The following is a 12,161-nucleotide window of genomic DNA, read 5'->3' on the forward strand; positions in this document are numbered from 1 at the left end:
TCTGTTATTGATTTCCACTTTTATGGCCTTGTGGTCTGAGAAGATGCTTTGTAATATTTCAGTGTTTTGGATTCTGCAAAGGTTTGTTTTATGACCTTATATGTGATCTATTCTAGAGAATGTTCCATGTGCACTAGAAAAAAAAAAGCATACTTTGCAGCTGTTGGGTGGGGTGTTCTGTATAAGTCTATGAGGTCAAGTTGGTTGATTGTAGCAATTAGGTCTTCCATGTCTCTATTGAGCTTCTTCCTGGAAGTCCTATCCTTCTTCGAAAGTGGTGTGTTGAGGTCTCCTACTATAATTGTGGAGGTGTCTATCTCACTTTTCAGTTCTGTTAACGTTTGTTTTATGTATCTTGCAGCCCTGTCATTGGGTGCATAAATATTTAATATGGCTATATCTTCCTGGTCAATTGTCCCTTTAATCATTATGTAGTGTCCTTCTTTATCCCTTGTGGTGGATTTAACTTTAAAGTCTATTTTATCAGAAATTAATATTGCTACTCCTGCTCTTTTTTGATTGTTGTTTGCTTGATCTATTTTTTTCCATCCTTTGAGTTTTAGTTTGTTTGTGTCTCTAAGTCTAAGGTGTGTCTTTTGTAGGCAGCATATAGACAGATCGTGTTTCTTTATCCAGTCTGAGACTCTCTGTCTCTTTATTGGTGCATATAGTCCACTTACATTCAGCATAATTATAGATAAGTATGTGTTTAGTGCTGTCGTTTTGATGCCTTTGTGTGTGTGTTGTTGACAATTTCATTTTTCCACTTACTTTTTTGTGCCGAGACTTTTTCTTCGTAAATTGTGTGTTCCTCATTTTCATAGTGGTCGAATTTATGTTTCCTGAGCCGTTATATTTTTCTTGGTTTTTATTTTGAGTTATGGAATTGTTAGACCTCTTTGTGGTTACCTTAATATTTACCCCTATTTTTCTAAGTAAAAACCTGATTTGTGTCATCCTATATCGCGTTGTTTTCCTCTCCATATGGCAGTTCTATGCCTCTTGTATTTAGTCCCTCTTTTTGATTCTTGTGACCTTTTACATAATGACTTCAATGATTCCCTGTTTTGAGCATTTTTTTCTTTTTAAAATTAATCTTAATTTGTTTTTGTGATTTCCCTATTTGTGTTCATATCAGGATGTTCTGTTCTGTGACCTTGTGTTTTGTTGGTACTGATATTATCGATTTTCTGACCAAACAATTTCCTTTAGTATTTTTTGTAGCTTTGGTTTGGTTTTTGCAAATTCTCTAAGCTTGCATTTATCTGTAAATGTTTTAATTTCACCTTCATATTTGAGAGAGAGCTTTGCTGGATATATGATCCTTGGCTGGCAGTTTTTCTCCTTCAGTGCTCTATATATGTCATCCCATTGCCTTCTTGACTGCATGGTTTCTGCTGAGTAGTCTGAACTTATTCTTATTGATTCTCCTTTGTAGGAGAACTTTCTTTTACCCCTGGCTGCTTTTAAAATTTTCTCTTTATCTTTGGTTTTGGCAAGTTTGGTGATAATACGTCTTGGTGATTTTCTTTTTGGATCAGTCTTAAATGGGGTTCGATGAGCATCTTGGATAGATATCCTTTCATCTTTCATGATGTCAGGGAAGTTTTCTGCCAACAGATTTTCAACTATTCTCTCTGTATTTTCTGTTATCCCTCCCTGTTCTGGGACTCCAATCACGTGCAAACTATTCTTCTTGATAGAGTCCCACACGATTCTTAGGGTTTCTTCATTTTTTTTAATTCTTTTATCTGATTTTTCTTCAACTATATTGGTGTCAATTGCCTTATCCTCCAACTCCCCCTCTCTGCATTCCAATTGCTCGATTCTGCTCCTCTGACTTCCTACTGAGTTGTCTAATTCTGTAATTTTACTGTTAGTCTTTTGGATTTCTGAATGCTGTCTCTCTATGGATTCTTGCAGCTTATTAATTTTTCCACTATGTTCTTGAATCATCTTTTTGAGTTCTTCAACTGCTTTATTAGTGTGTTCCTTTGCTTTTTCCGTAGATTGCCTTATTTCATTTTTGAGGTCATCCCTGACGTCTTGAAGCATTCTGGAAATTGGTTTTTTATATTCTGCATCTGGCAATTCCAGGATTGTATCTTCATTTAGGAAAGATTTTGATTCTTTAATTTGGGGAGTTGTAGAAGCAATCATGGTCTGCTACTTTAAGTGGTTTGATATTGACTGCTGTCTCCAAGCCATCTATAAGATGTTGTAATGATTTATTTTATATTTGCTCACTGAGTCTTTTCTTGTTTTGTGTTCTTTCGGTATACATAGATGGGCTACTAGATTGCACTGTCCTGATTGTTGTAGCCTTTGAATCACTTATGTCCTCTTACCAGGTGGCTTGGGCTGTTACCAGATATATAAGCCTAAGAGTCCATTCACTATTCTTGAGTAGAATCTGATTTTGGTGTAGACTGTCACCTATTCACTTAGAGGAGTAGTGGTGATAGTTGTGTGCACCAGATTCTAGTAGCAGCAGGGGGTCACATCCGGGGGGGGCAGGATGCTGACAGGCATCCCCCAAGTGCCAGTGAGATAGGTGTGTCTCTATTCCTAAAGCACTTTGGTGGGTGGGCTCTGCAGCTGTACCTTAGACACCCAATGCATGTACCTCTACAGATTGGTAGGTGTCACTATCCTCAGACCCCTATGGCAGGAGGCTACGTGGTTTGGGTGGAGCTTCAGCCCTCAGTTCCCCGTTGTGGGTCAGTGAGGGCTCTGTTGAATAGGTAGAGATATCAGACCTGGGAAACTTGTCTTTCCAGTGATCTGCTAAAACAATTAAAGTCAGATCACTCTCAGAATTGCCTTTGCATTATAATAGCCACCTTGTTCCCTGTAGGGATGAAAGCCCAAGACTGTGGATCTCATACACTTGGCTGGAGCTGGTTCTGTATTTTTAGTCCAATTTCAGGAAGTCAGGGAAGGATCTTTGGTCCCTGGGTTTTTTGTAGCTGCTTCTCTCAGGCCCGGAGAATGGGTTAGGAAAAGAACAACAACAACAAAAAGAAACCCGCAGAGCACTTCAATCTCTGGCCCAGGAAATTCCAATGTTAATGAAGCCACCTGGGAAGGGGAGGAGAGGGATCAGATAGACAGGAGAGAGTAGCACCCAGGAATATAGACAAAGTTACTTATCTTCCTTGGTGATGACTGTTTTATCTGAGATTCCTGAGGGGCCTGTAGCCTGTCTGCTTTGGCTAGGTCGAGATTTCCCCCGAGGGTCAGGCCTGCGTCCTGTGCTTGTGCTGTCTCAGAAGCTGTGGTCAGTTCCTCTGCTCCCAGTCCAAAGCCCAGCGCCAAGGTTCCCCGGCTGGGATGCCACAGTCCAGGCTCCAAAACCAGTCGCTGCCTCCTGCTGACTTCTCCTCCTGTCAGCCGTGTCGCTGTACTGCCTGCGTGCACTGGCTGGGCTTCCCCCGAGGTCACATCTGGGGGCTAGGTCTGCATCCCATGTTTGTGCCATCTCAGGATGCCGCGCTCAACTCCCCTGCACCCAGTCCAAAGCCCGGCGCCAAGGTTTCCTGACTGGAACGCTGGCTCCAGGCTCTGAAAACAGTCACTGCTTCCCCGTGGTTGCTTGTTCTCTCCTTAGCCACGTCAGTGTGCAGCCTGCTTGCGCTGGCTGAGTCTCTGTCACTCAGGTCAACTGTTTAGATCTGTGTTTGATGGTCAGGATTCGTAGATTGTCATGTCTGTGATAGACTCACTTGTTTTTCTGAGTCTTTGTTGTAAGAGGGATCCAAGGTAGCTTCTACCTAGTCAGCCATCTTGGCCCCGCCTCCTCCCAAGTTTATCCTTGTTGGCTCTCCTTTGTAGGTGACTCTCTTTTATCCCTCTCTGCTCTTATCATTGTCTCTTTATCTTTGGTTTTGGCAAGCTTGATTATAATATGTCTTGGTGACTTTCTTTTAAGATCTACCCTGTGTGGAGTTCGATGAGCATCTTGGATAGATATCTTCTCATCTTTCACAATATCAGGGAAGTTTTCTGCCAACAAATCTTCAACAATTTTCTCTGTATTTTCTGTTATCCCTCCTGTTCTGGTACTCCAATCACTCAAAGGTTGTTTCTCTTGATAGAGTCCAACATGATTCTTAAGGTTTCTTCATTTTCTTACATTCTTTTATCTGATTTTTCTTCAAATATATTAGTGCCAAGTGATTTATCTTCAAGTTCAGAAATTCTAGCTTCTACTTGCTCAGTTATGCTCCTCTGACTTTCTATCGAGTTATCGAATTCTGTACTTTTATTGTTAATCTTCTGAATTTCTGATTGCTGTCTGTCTATGGCTTTTTCCAGCTCATTAAACTTTTCATTATGCTCCTGAATAATCTTTCTGAGTTCTTCAGTTGCTTTATCTGTGTGTTCTTTGGCTTGCTCTGCAGATTGTCTCATTTCCTTCCTGATGTCTTGAAGGGTTCTGTATATTAAACTTTTGTATTCTGTATCTGGTAATTCCAGGAATGCACTTTCATCTAGAAGATCCCTGGATTCTTTGTTTTGAGAGCCCGTTGAGGTGATCATGGTCTGTTTCTTTGTGTGCCTTCATATTGACTGTTGTCTCCAAGCCATCTATAAGTTATGGTATTAGTTTATGCTTGCTTACTATGTTATAGCTGCTTGCTTTGTTTTGTTTTTGTATACCCTTTGGTTGCTTGAGTGAGCTAGCTTGATTATTTTCACCTTTGAAGCCCCAGTGTCCTGTCCCCATCTCGCTAGAGCTGTTACCACATATATCAGCCTAGGGGCCCATTCAGTTTCTGTATGAATTCAGCTCAGGTTTCCAGGTAGCTGATAGCAAGTGTGTGGTACAGGCTCTGTCCTACAGCCTTAGAGGGGCAGGGGTGATTGGCATATATACCGGTATCTGATTGCAGCAGGGGGTCACGCTCTGAACAAGGCAGGGGGCTGAGAACCAACCCCCACGTGTCTCTGAGGGAAACGTGTCTCTGTTCCCTAGAGTGTGCTGGTGGATGGGCTCTGCAGAGGGACCATGGGCACCCAAAGTTTTTGGTTGTAAGGACTGAGAGGTACCAGTTTTCTTTGGACCCCTGTAGAGGGTGGTTGGGTGACCTGAATGGAGCTACCAGTCTTAGGTCCCTGATGTGGGTAGGTGAGGACCTTGTTTAATAGGCAAAGTAGTGTCAAATGTCAAACACCCACCTCTCCACTGCACAGTTGAAATGGCAGGAGTTTGCCAACAAGGGCCTATTCTCCCGAAATAGGCCCACACATGTCCGTGCAGAAGGGAAAGGTGCTCAAGGTCCACAGACAGTTTATGGCTGGACAGAAGCCGCTTATGTCCTGAGCATCCCCGTTAATGGAGCTAGCAAATTATCTTTTCCCCCAGTTGCAAATTTTTTCCTTCCCCAAGGCCAGGAGAATGGCTCTAGGTGCTCACCAGGGTCTATCTCAGGCCCAGGGATTCAGCTGCTGAAGCCGGCTTGGGGGTGGGGAGGGCGTGGTAAAATATATGCAAGTACTTAGCTTTTGCCGAGAGCTCCATTATCCTCAGGTTTCAGAGGTTCGAGTGGGCTGTGTGGCTGGCTGCTTCTCCCTGAGGGAACTGCAGCCAAACGCTAGTACCAGCCTGGGGCTGCCACCACCACTCCAGGAATGGTGCCTGACGGTTCCCCGCAATTCAGGTCCGGTACCTCCTCTCCACTTCTGAATGGCATCTTCCTCCCCCTTGCCCCTCAGTTCCTTGTCTAAGCTTGCTTTGATGCTCAGAGCTCCCAGCTTGTCACAAATATACACCTTTCACTTGTTTTTCCTGGTCTTTGTTGTAAAGAGGGCTCAATGGAAGCGTCTGTCTATTCTACCATCTTGGATCCACCTCTTGTGTCTAAACTTTTTCATGAGATTTTGTAACGGTGGTCTCGTACAATATTTGTTCTTTTTTGATTGACTTATTTCAGTCAGCATAATGTCCTCCAGTTCCATCCAGGTTGTGAGATGTTTTCCAGGTTCATCATTGTTCTTTATCATTGTGCAGTATTCCATTGTGCATATGTGCCATAGTTTGTTAATTCATTCCTTTGTTGTTGGGCACTAAGGTTGTTTCCGTCTTTTTGCTATTGTGAGTAATGCTGCAATGAATATGGGTATGCATGTCTATTTGTGTGATGGTTCTTATTTCTCTAGGATATATTCCTAGGAGTGGGATTGCTGAATCATATGATATTTCTATTTCTAGCTCTTTAAGGAAGCACCATATCATTTTCCAAAATGGTTGTACCATTTTGCATTCCCACCAGCAGTGCCTAAGAGCTCCTATCTACCCACAGCCTCTCCAGAATTTGTTTTCTGGTTTTGTTTTTGTTTTTGTTTTTTTAGTGCCAGGAATGTTGTGCTAAGATGATATCTCATTGTTGTTTTGATATGTATTTCTCTAATGGCTAGTGATCATGACCATTTCCTCAATTGTCTGTTACCCACTTGAATGTCTTCTTTGGTGAAGTGTCTCTTCATATCCTTTGCCCACTTTTTAATTGGATTATTTGTCATTTTGTTGTAGAGGTGTTGGATATTTCTGCTGATTTTAAAAGTTAGACCTTTCTTGGATTTATCATAGCCAAATTTTTTTTTCCCAGCCTGTAAGGTTCTCTTTTTACTCTCTTTGTGAAGCGTTTTGATGAGCATAATTTTTTAATTTTTAGAAGATCCTAGTTATCTAGCTTATTTTCTGGTGTTTGTATATTGCTAGTTATGGTTTGGGTCCTATTTATTGTTTGTATTAGGGTCTCTATTGTCGACCCTATTTTTTTTCTTCTTTGATCTTTATTGTTTTTGGTTTTATGTTTAGGTCTTTGATGCATTTTGAATTAGTTTTTGTGTATGGGGTGTGTTATGGGTCCTGTTTCATTTTTTTTTTTTGCAGAGGGACATCCAGTTTTGCCAGCAGCATTTGTTAAAAAGAATGCCTTTTCCCCATTTCATGGACGTTGGACCCTTGTGGAAGATCAGGTGACCTCAGGTGGTTAGATATACATCTGGGTTCTCAATTCTATTCCATTGGTCAATGTGTCTGTCACTGTACCAGTACCAGGCTGTTGTGACTATCGTAGCTGTATAGTAGGTTCTGAGGTCAGGTACTGAGAGTCCTCCTACTTTATTCTTCTTCTTCAAAAGTACTTTATTCTCTGGGGCCTCTTCCCTTCCATACGGAGTTAATGATTAGCTTTTCCATCTCTTTCGAGAATGCTGTTGGTATTTAGAACAGGATTGCATTGTATTTGTAGATTCCTTTGGGTAGATTTGACATTTTTATGTATTCCCTTGATTTCTGTTTACCAGGAAATGCCCTAAATTCACCAACACATTTGAGTGAGAGTTTTGCAGTATATATCATTCTTGGTTGGCAGTTTTTTTTCTTTCAGCACTTTATGTACGTCATCCCATTGCCTTGTTGCCTGCATGAATTCTGCTGAGTAATCACATCTTAATCTTATTGTTTCCCCTTTCTGTGTGACTGTTTGTGTTTCTCAAGCTGCTCTCAGAATTCTTTGTCTTTGGTTTTAGTGAGTGTGATTATGATATGTCTTGGTGTTTTTCGTTTGCAGTCTCTCCTATATGAGGCTCGCTGAGCTTCTTGAATAGTTGGTTTTGCATCTTTCATGATTTTAGAGAAGTTTTCTGTCAGTAACTCTTTAATGATGCTCTCTGTGTTTTCCATTTTCTCCCCTGCTCTGGAACTGGAATTACACGCATATTTTTGGTTTTGATTGTGTCCCACATTGTTTTTAGGGTTTTTTCATTTTTCTTCCTTCTTTCCTTTGATTTTTCTTGAAACAAATTGGTATCAGAGGATTTGCCTTCAGTTTCACTGATCCTCTATTCCATTGTTTCAGTTTTGCCCCTAAAGCCTTCTATGGCACTGTTCATTTCTGAAACCTTTTTATTTATCATTTGGATTTCTAATTACTCTTTTGTGTGATGTATAGTTGATTTATTTTGATATTTTGCTCCTGTGTTGTTTTCCTGATTTCTTCTATTGTTTTGTCCGTCTTTTCTGAGACTTTGTCTGTATTTTCCATGATTTTGTCTATTTTTTCCTTATTTTTATCTGCATTTTCCCTTATCTGTTGGAGGACCCTGAACATTAGAGTTCTGAATTCCCTATCACGTAGTTCCAGTGTCTTTTCCTCTAGCAGAAGGTTAAATGGTGTTTTATTTTGGTTGCTTTCTGGAGTCATCCTTTCTTGTTTTTTCATATGTTTTGATATTATTTGCTGTCCCTGGGACATTGAGAAATTATTTTCTTAGTTTATTGATTGTAGATTTGATTGTATTGTTGTGCTTTTCTGTTTTATTTGTTTGTGTCTGAGCAGGTGAACTAGGTGTGTTTTGTTGCTTTTTTGGCTGTGGGCACAATACTTCTCACCACCTTGTCCAGGTGAGCAGGGCCAGTCAGTAGGTATGGTGCAGGAGAGCAGGTCAAGTGGGGTGGAGGGACAGGGGTGGGTAGTTTTGTGACATGAACTGGGGGAGACAGGGTGGGGCTGGGGAGCAGTGCAGGGTGGAGTCCAGGGGACCATGTCAGTACTGCTCCAGGGTATGGCACTTGGTGCACATTGCAGATAGACAGGAGGGAAAGAACAGGATGTGATGTGCAGAGCTAAGTGTGCCTGTGAAAGAAGGGAAAGAAGAGAGAAAAACAAAGGCAAAAAAAAAACTTTTAAAAATGAAGTAAAAAATGGAAATAAAAAAGTAAATAAACTGGTGGTGCAGTAGGCTTCAGTGGTTCAGGGAAGAGCAGACTCAGCAAGGCTGTGTGGTGGTGGTGGCTCTCCAGCTGATGAATGTGGTTTGGCCTGACAAGAAACCGTGTGGGTGGTGCATGGGTTTAGGTGGGTGAGAGAAGGAAAGAAAAGAGGGAGAAGAAACTGGAAATTAATCAAACAAATATAAATAAATGAATAAATAAAATAAGAGAATAACAACAACAACAAAAATATGATGGTGGGGGCACCAGCCACTGGGGGTGGGGCAGAATTGGATGGCAGGGAGCTGATGTCTATCTCGCTGAGTGACACAACATGGTCTGTCGGGAAGGGATGGAGGCACTGCAGGGCCTAGGTGGGAAGAAGGGGAAACACTAAAATATATATGTGTGTGTGTATATATATATATATACATATATATATATATATATATAGCAGTGAAAGAGCCAGCATAGATGGGGGCGGCTGTGTGCCAGAGGCTCTCCAGCCAAGTGGTACAGCACAGCCCACCAAGAAGCTGGGGACAGTGCATGGGACTGCATGGATGGGAGAAAGGAAAAGAAGGAAGAGAGAGGGAGAGAAGAAACAATAACAAAAAAAAAGTAAAACAAAACAAACAATAAATAAAATGCTGGTGAGGGAGCTGGTCGTGAGGACAGCACAGACCTGGGGAGGCCCCACCCACAACAGCTGATGCCCCCACTGTAATATTTTATTTTGTTGTTGCTTTTACTATTATTTTTCATTTCTTTGTTTGATTGCTGGTTTCATCTCTCTCTTTTCCTTCTTTCCTTTCCTTTCTCTCACCCACCTAAACCTGTGCCCCGCACATGCCACTTCTCAACAGACCGAGCCACAATGTTCAGCTAGAGAGCTCTCCAACGGAACTGTTCAGCATGACCCCTCCAGAATGGGCAGGGGCAGTGCACAGGGCTGGGTGGGTGAGAGAAAGGAATGGAAGGAAAGGAGAGAGAAAGAAGAAACAGACAACAATAAAAAAAAAAAAAGAACAAAGCAAACAAATCAAAAAAATCACAGCCCATCAAGAAGAGAAACGTTGGCACATGGGGCTCACTTGGCAGGAAAAAGGAAAGGAAGGAAGGGAGAGAGGGAGACCAAAATCAAAGTCCTTGCCATTGAGTTGATTCCGACTCATAGCTACTCTATAGGACAGAGTAGAACTGCCCCATAGAGTTTCCAAGGAGCACCTGGTGGATTCAAACTGTGGACCTATTGGTTAGCAGCTGTGGCACTTAACCACTATGCCACCAGAGTTTCCAGAGAGAGAGAAGCAACAAAAAAAGTCCAAAAAAAAAAAAATCAAAAAACAAATAGAGAAAAAAGCAAAAACCAAAAAAAAAAATCACAGCTCTTAGAGAAGGGGAGGGGATGGCACACGGAACTAACTAGATGGAAGAAAGGAAAGGAAGGAAAGGAGAGAAAGATAAGCAACAGCAAGAACAAAAAATCTAAAAATAAAAAACAACAGAAACCAAAAAACAAAACAAAATGTTGCTGAAAGGGCCACCTGGTGGGGGAGGGGGTGGACTCCAGTGGCAGGGAGCTAGTGTCTCTCCAGCTGAGCAACCACGGCTGGTTGGCAAGCGGTGGAGTCTGAGTAGAGGGAAGAAGGATGGGGGTTAGGAAAGCATGTATCCCTGGTTACTGGGTGCTCTGCCTCCTGTTGGGAGCTTCGTGAAGTTTTCTTCCCTACTGCCCATCTGAGTTCTTTGATGTCTGTAGCCCAAGATGGTGAATCCAGCCACAGTAGCTAGTATGGGACCTCCACTCCATACTCCTCCTCCTTCTCTGTTCTCTGTCAGTTTCTTATCCATTCGATGCTTGATGGAGTTCTTTATTTCTTCATTTGGTACTTAGGGTTCCAGGAATGTTTGTATCTGCTTTACTTAGTTTTTTGGGTCTTTGCTGCAGAGGAATGGCATGGTACTTCTGTTTATACAGCCACACTGTTTTTGTCAGAAGGTGCCATCAGATGAATTTTTTTCTAATTTTTATTGTGCTTTCAATGAAAGTTTACAAATCAACTCACTGCCTCATACAAAAACTTACATACACCTTGCTGTATACTCCTAACTGCTCTCCCCCTAATGAGACAGCCCGCTCCTTCCCTCCACTCTCTCTTTTCATGTCCATTCTGTCAGCTTCTGACCCCCTCTGCCCTCTCATCTCCCTTCCAGATAGGAGATGCCAACATAGTCTCAAGTGTTTACTTGATCCAAGAAGCTCATTCTTCACTAGCATCTTTTTCTATCCCATTGTCCAGTCCAATCCCTGTCTGAAGAGTTGGCTTTGGGAGTGGTTCCTGCCTTGGGCTAACAGAAGGTCTGGGGGCCATGACCTCCGCGGTCCTTCTAGTCTCAGTTAGACCATTAAGTCTGCTCTCCTGCTCCCTCAGGTGTTCTCTGTTACATTCCCTGTCAGGGCAGTCATTGGTTGTAGCCGGGCACCATCTGGTTCTTCTGGTCTCAGGCTGAGGTAGTCCCTGATTTATGTGGCCCTTTCTGTCTCTTGAGCTTGTACTTACCTTGTGTCTTTGGTGTTCTTCATTCTCCTTTGATCCAGGTGGGCTGAGACAAACTGATGCATCTGAGATGGCCGCTTGCTAGTGTTTAAGACCCCAGATGCCACTCTCCAAAGTGGCATGCAGAATGTTTTCTGAATAGATTTTATTATGCCAATTGACTTAGATGTTCCCTGAAACCATGGCCCCCAAACCTCCGCCCCTATTACACTGGCCTTTGAAGCATTCAGTTAACTTGGGAAACTTCTTTGCTTTTGGTTTAGTCCAGTTGTGCTGACCTTGCCTATATTGTGTGTTGTCTTTCCCTTTACCTAAAGTAGTTCTTATCTACTATCTAATTAGTGAGTACACCCTCCCTTCCTCCCCCCTCTCAAAACCATCAAAGAATGTTTTCTTCTGTGTTTCAACTTGAGTTCTTATAATAGTGGTCTTATACATATTTGTCCTTTTGCAACTGACTAATTTTGCTCAGTATAACACCTTCCAGATTCCTCCATGTTATGAAATGTTTCAGATTCCTCACTGTTCTTTATCGATGCACAGTATTCCATTGTGTGAATATACCATAATTCATTTATCCATTCATCCATTGATGGACATCTTGGTTGCTTCCATCTTTTTGCTATTGTAATGAGTGTTGCAGTGAATCTGGGTGTGCACATATCTGTTCGTTTAAAGGCTCTTATTTCTCTAGGATATATTCCAAGGACTGGGATTGCTGAATCATATGGTAGTTCTATTTCTAGCTTTTTAAGGAAGAGCCAAATCAAGTTCCAAAGTGGTTATACCATTTTGCATTCCCACCAGCAGTGTATGAGTGTTCCAGTCTCTCCACAACCTCTCCAACAATTATTATTTTGTGATTTTTGGATTAATGC

The sequence above is a fragment of the Loxodonta africana genome, chromosome 7, assembly GCF_030014295.1.
Source record: "Loxodonta africana isolate mLoxAfr1 chromosome 7, mLoxAfr1.hap2, whole genome shotgun sequence".
NCBI lineage: Eukaryota > Metazoa > Chordata > Mammalia > Proboscidea > Elephantidae > Loxodonta > Loxodonta africana.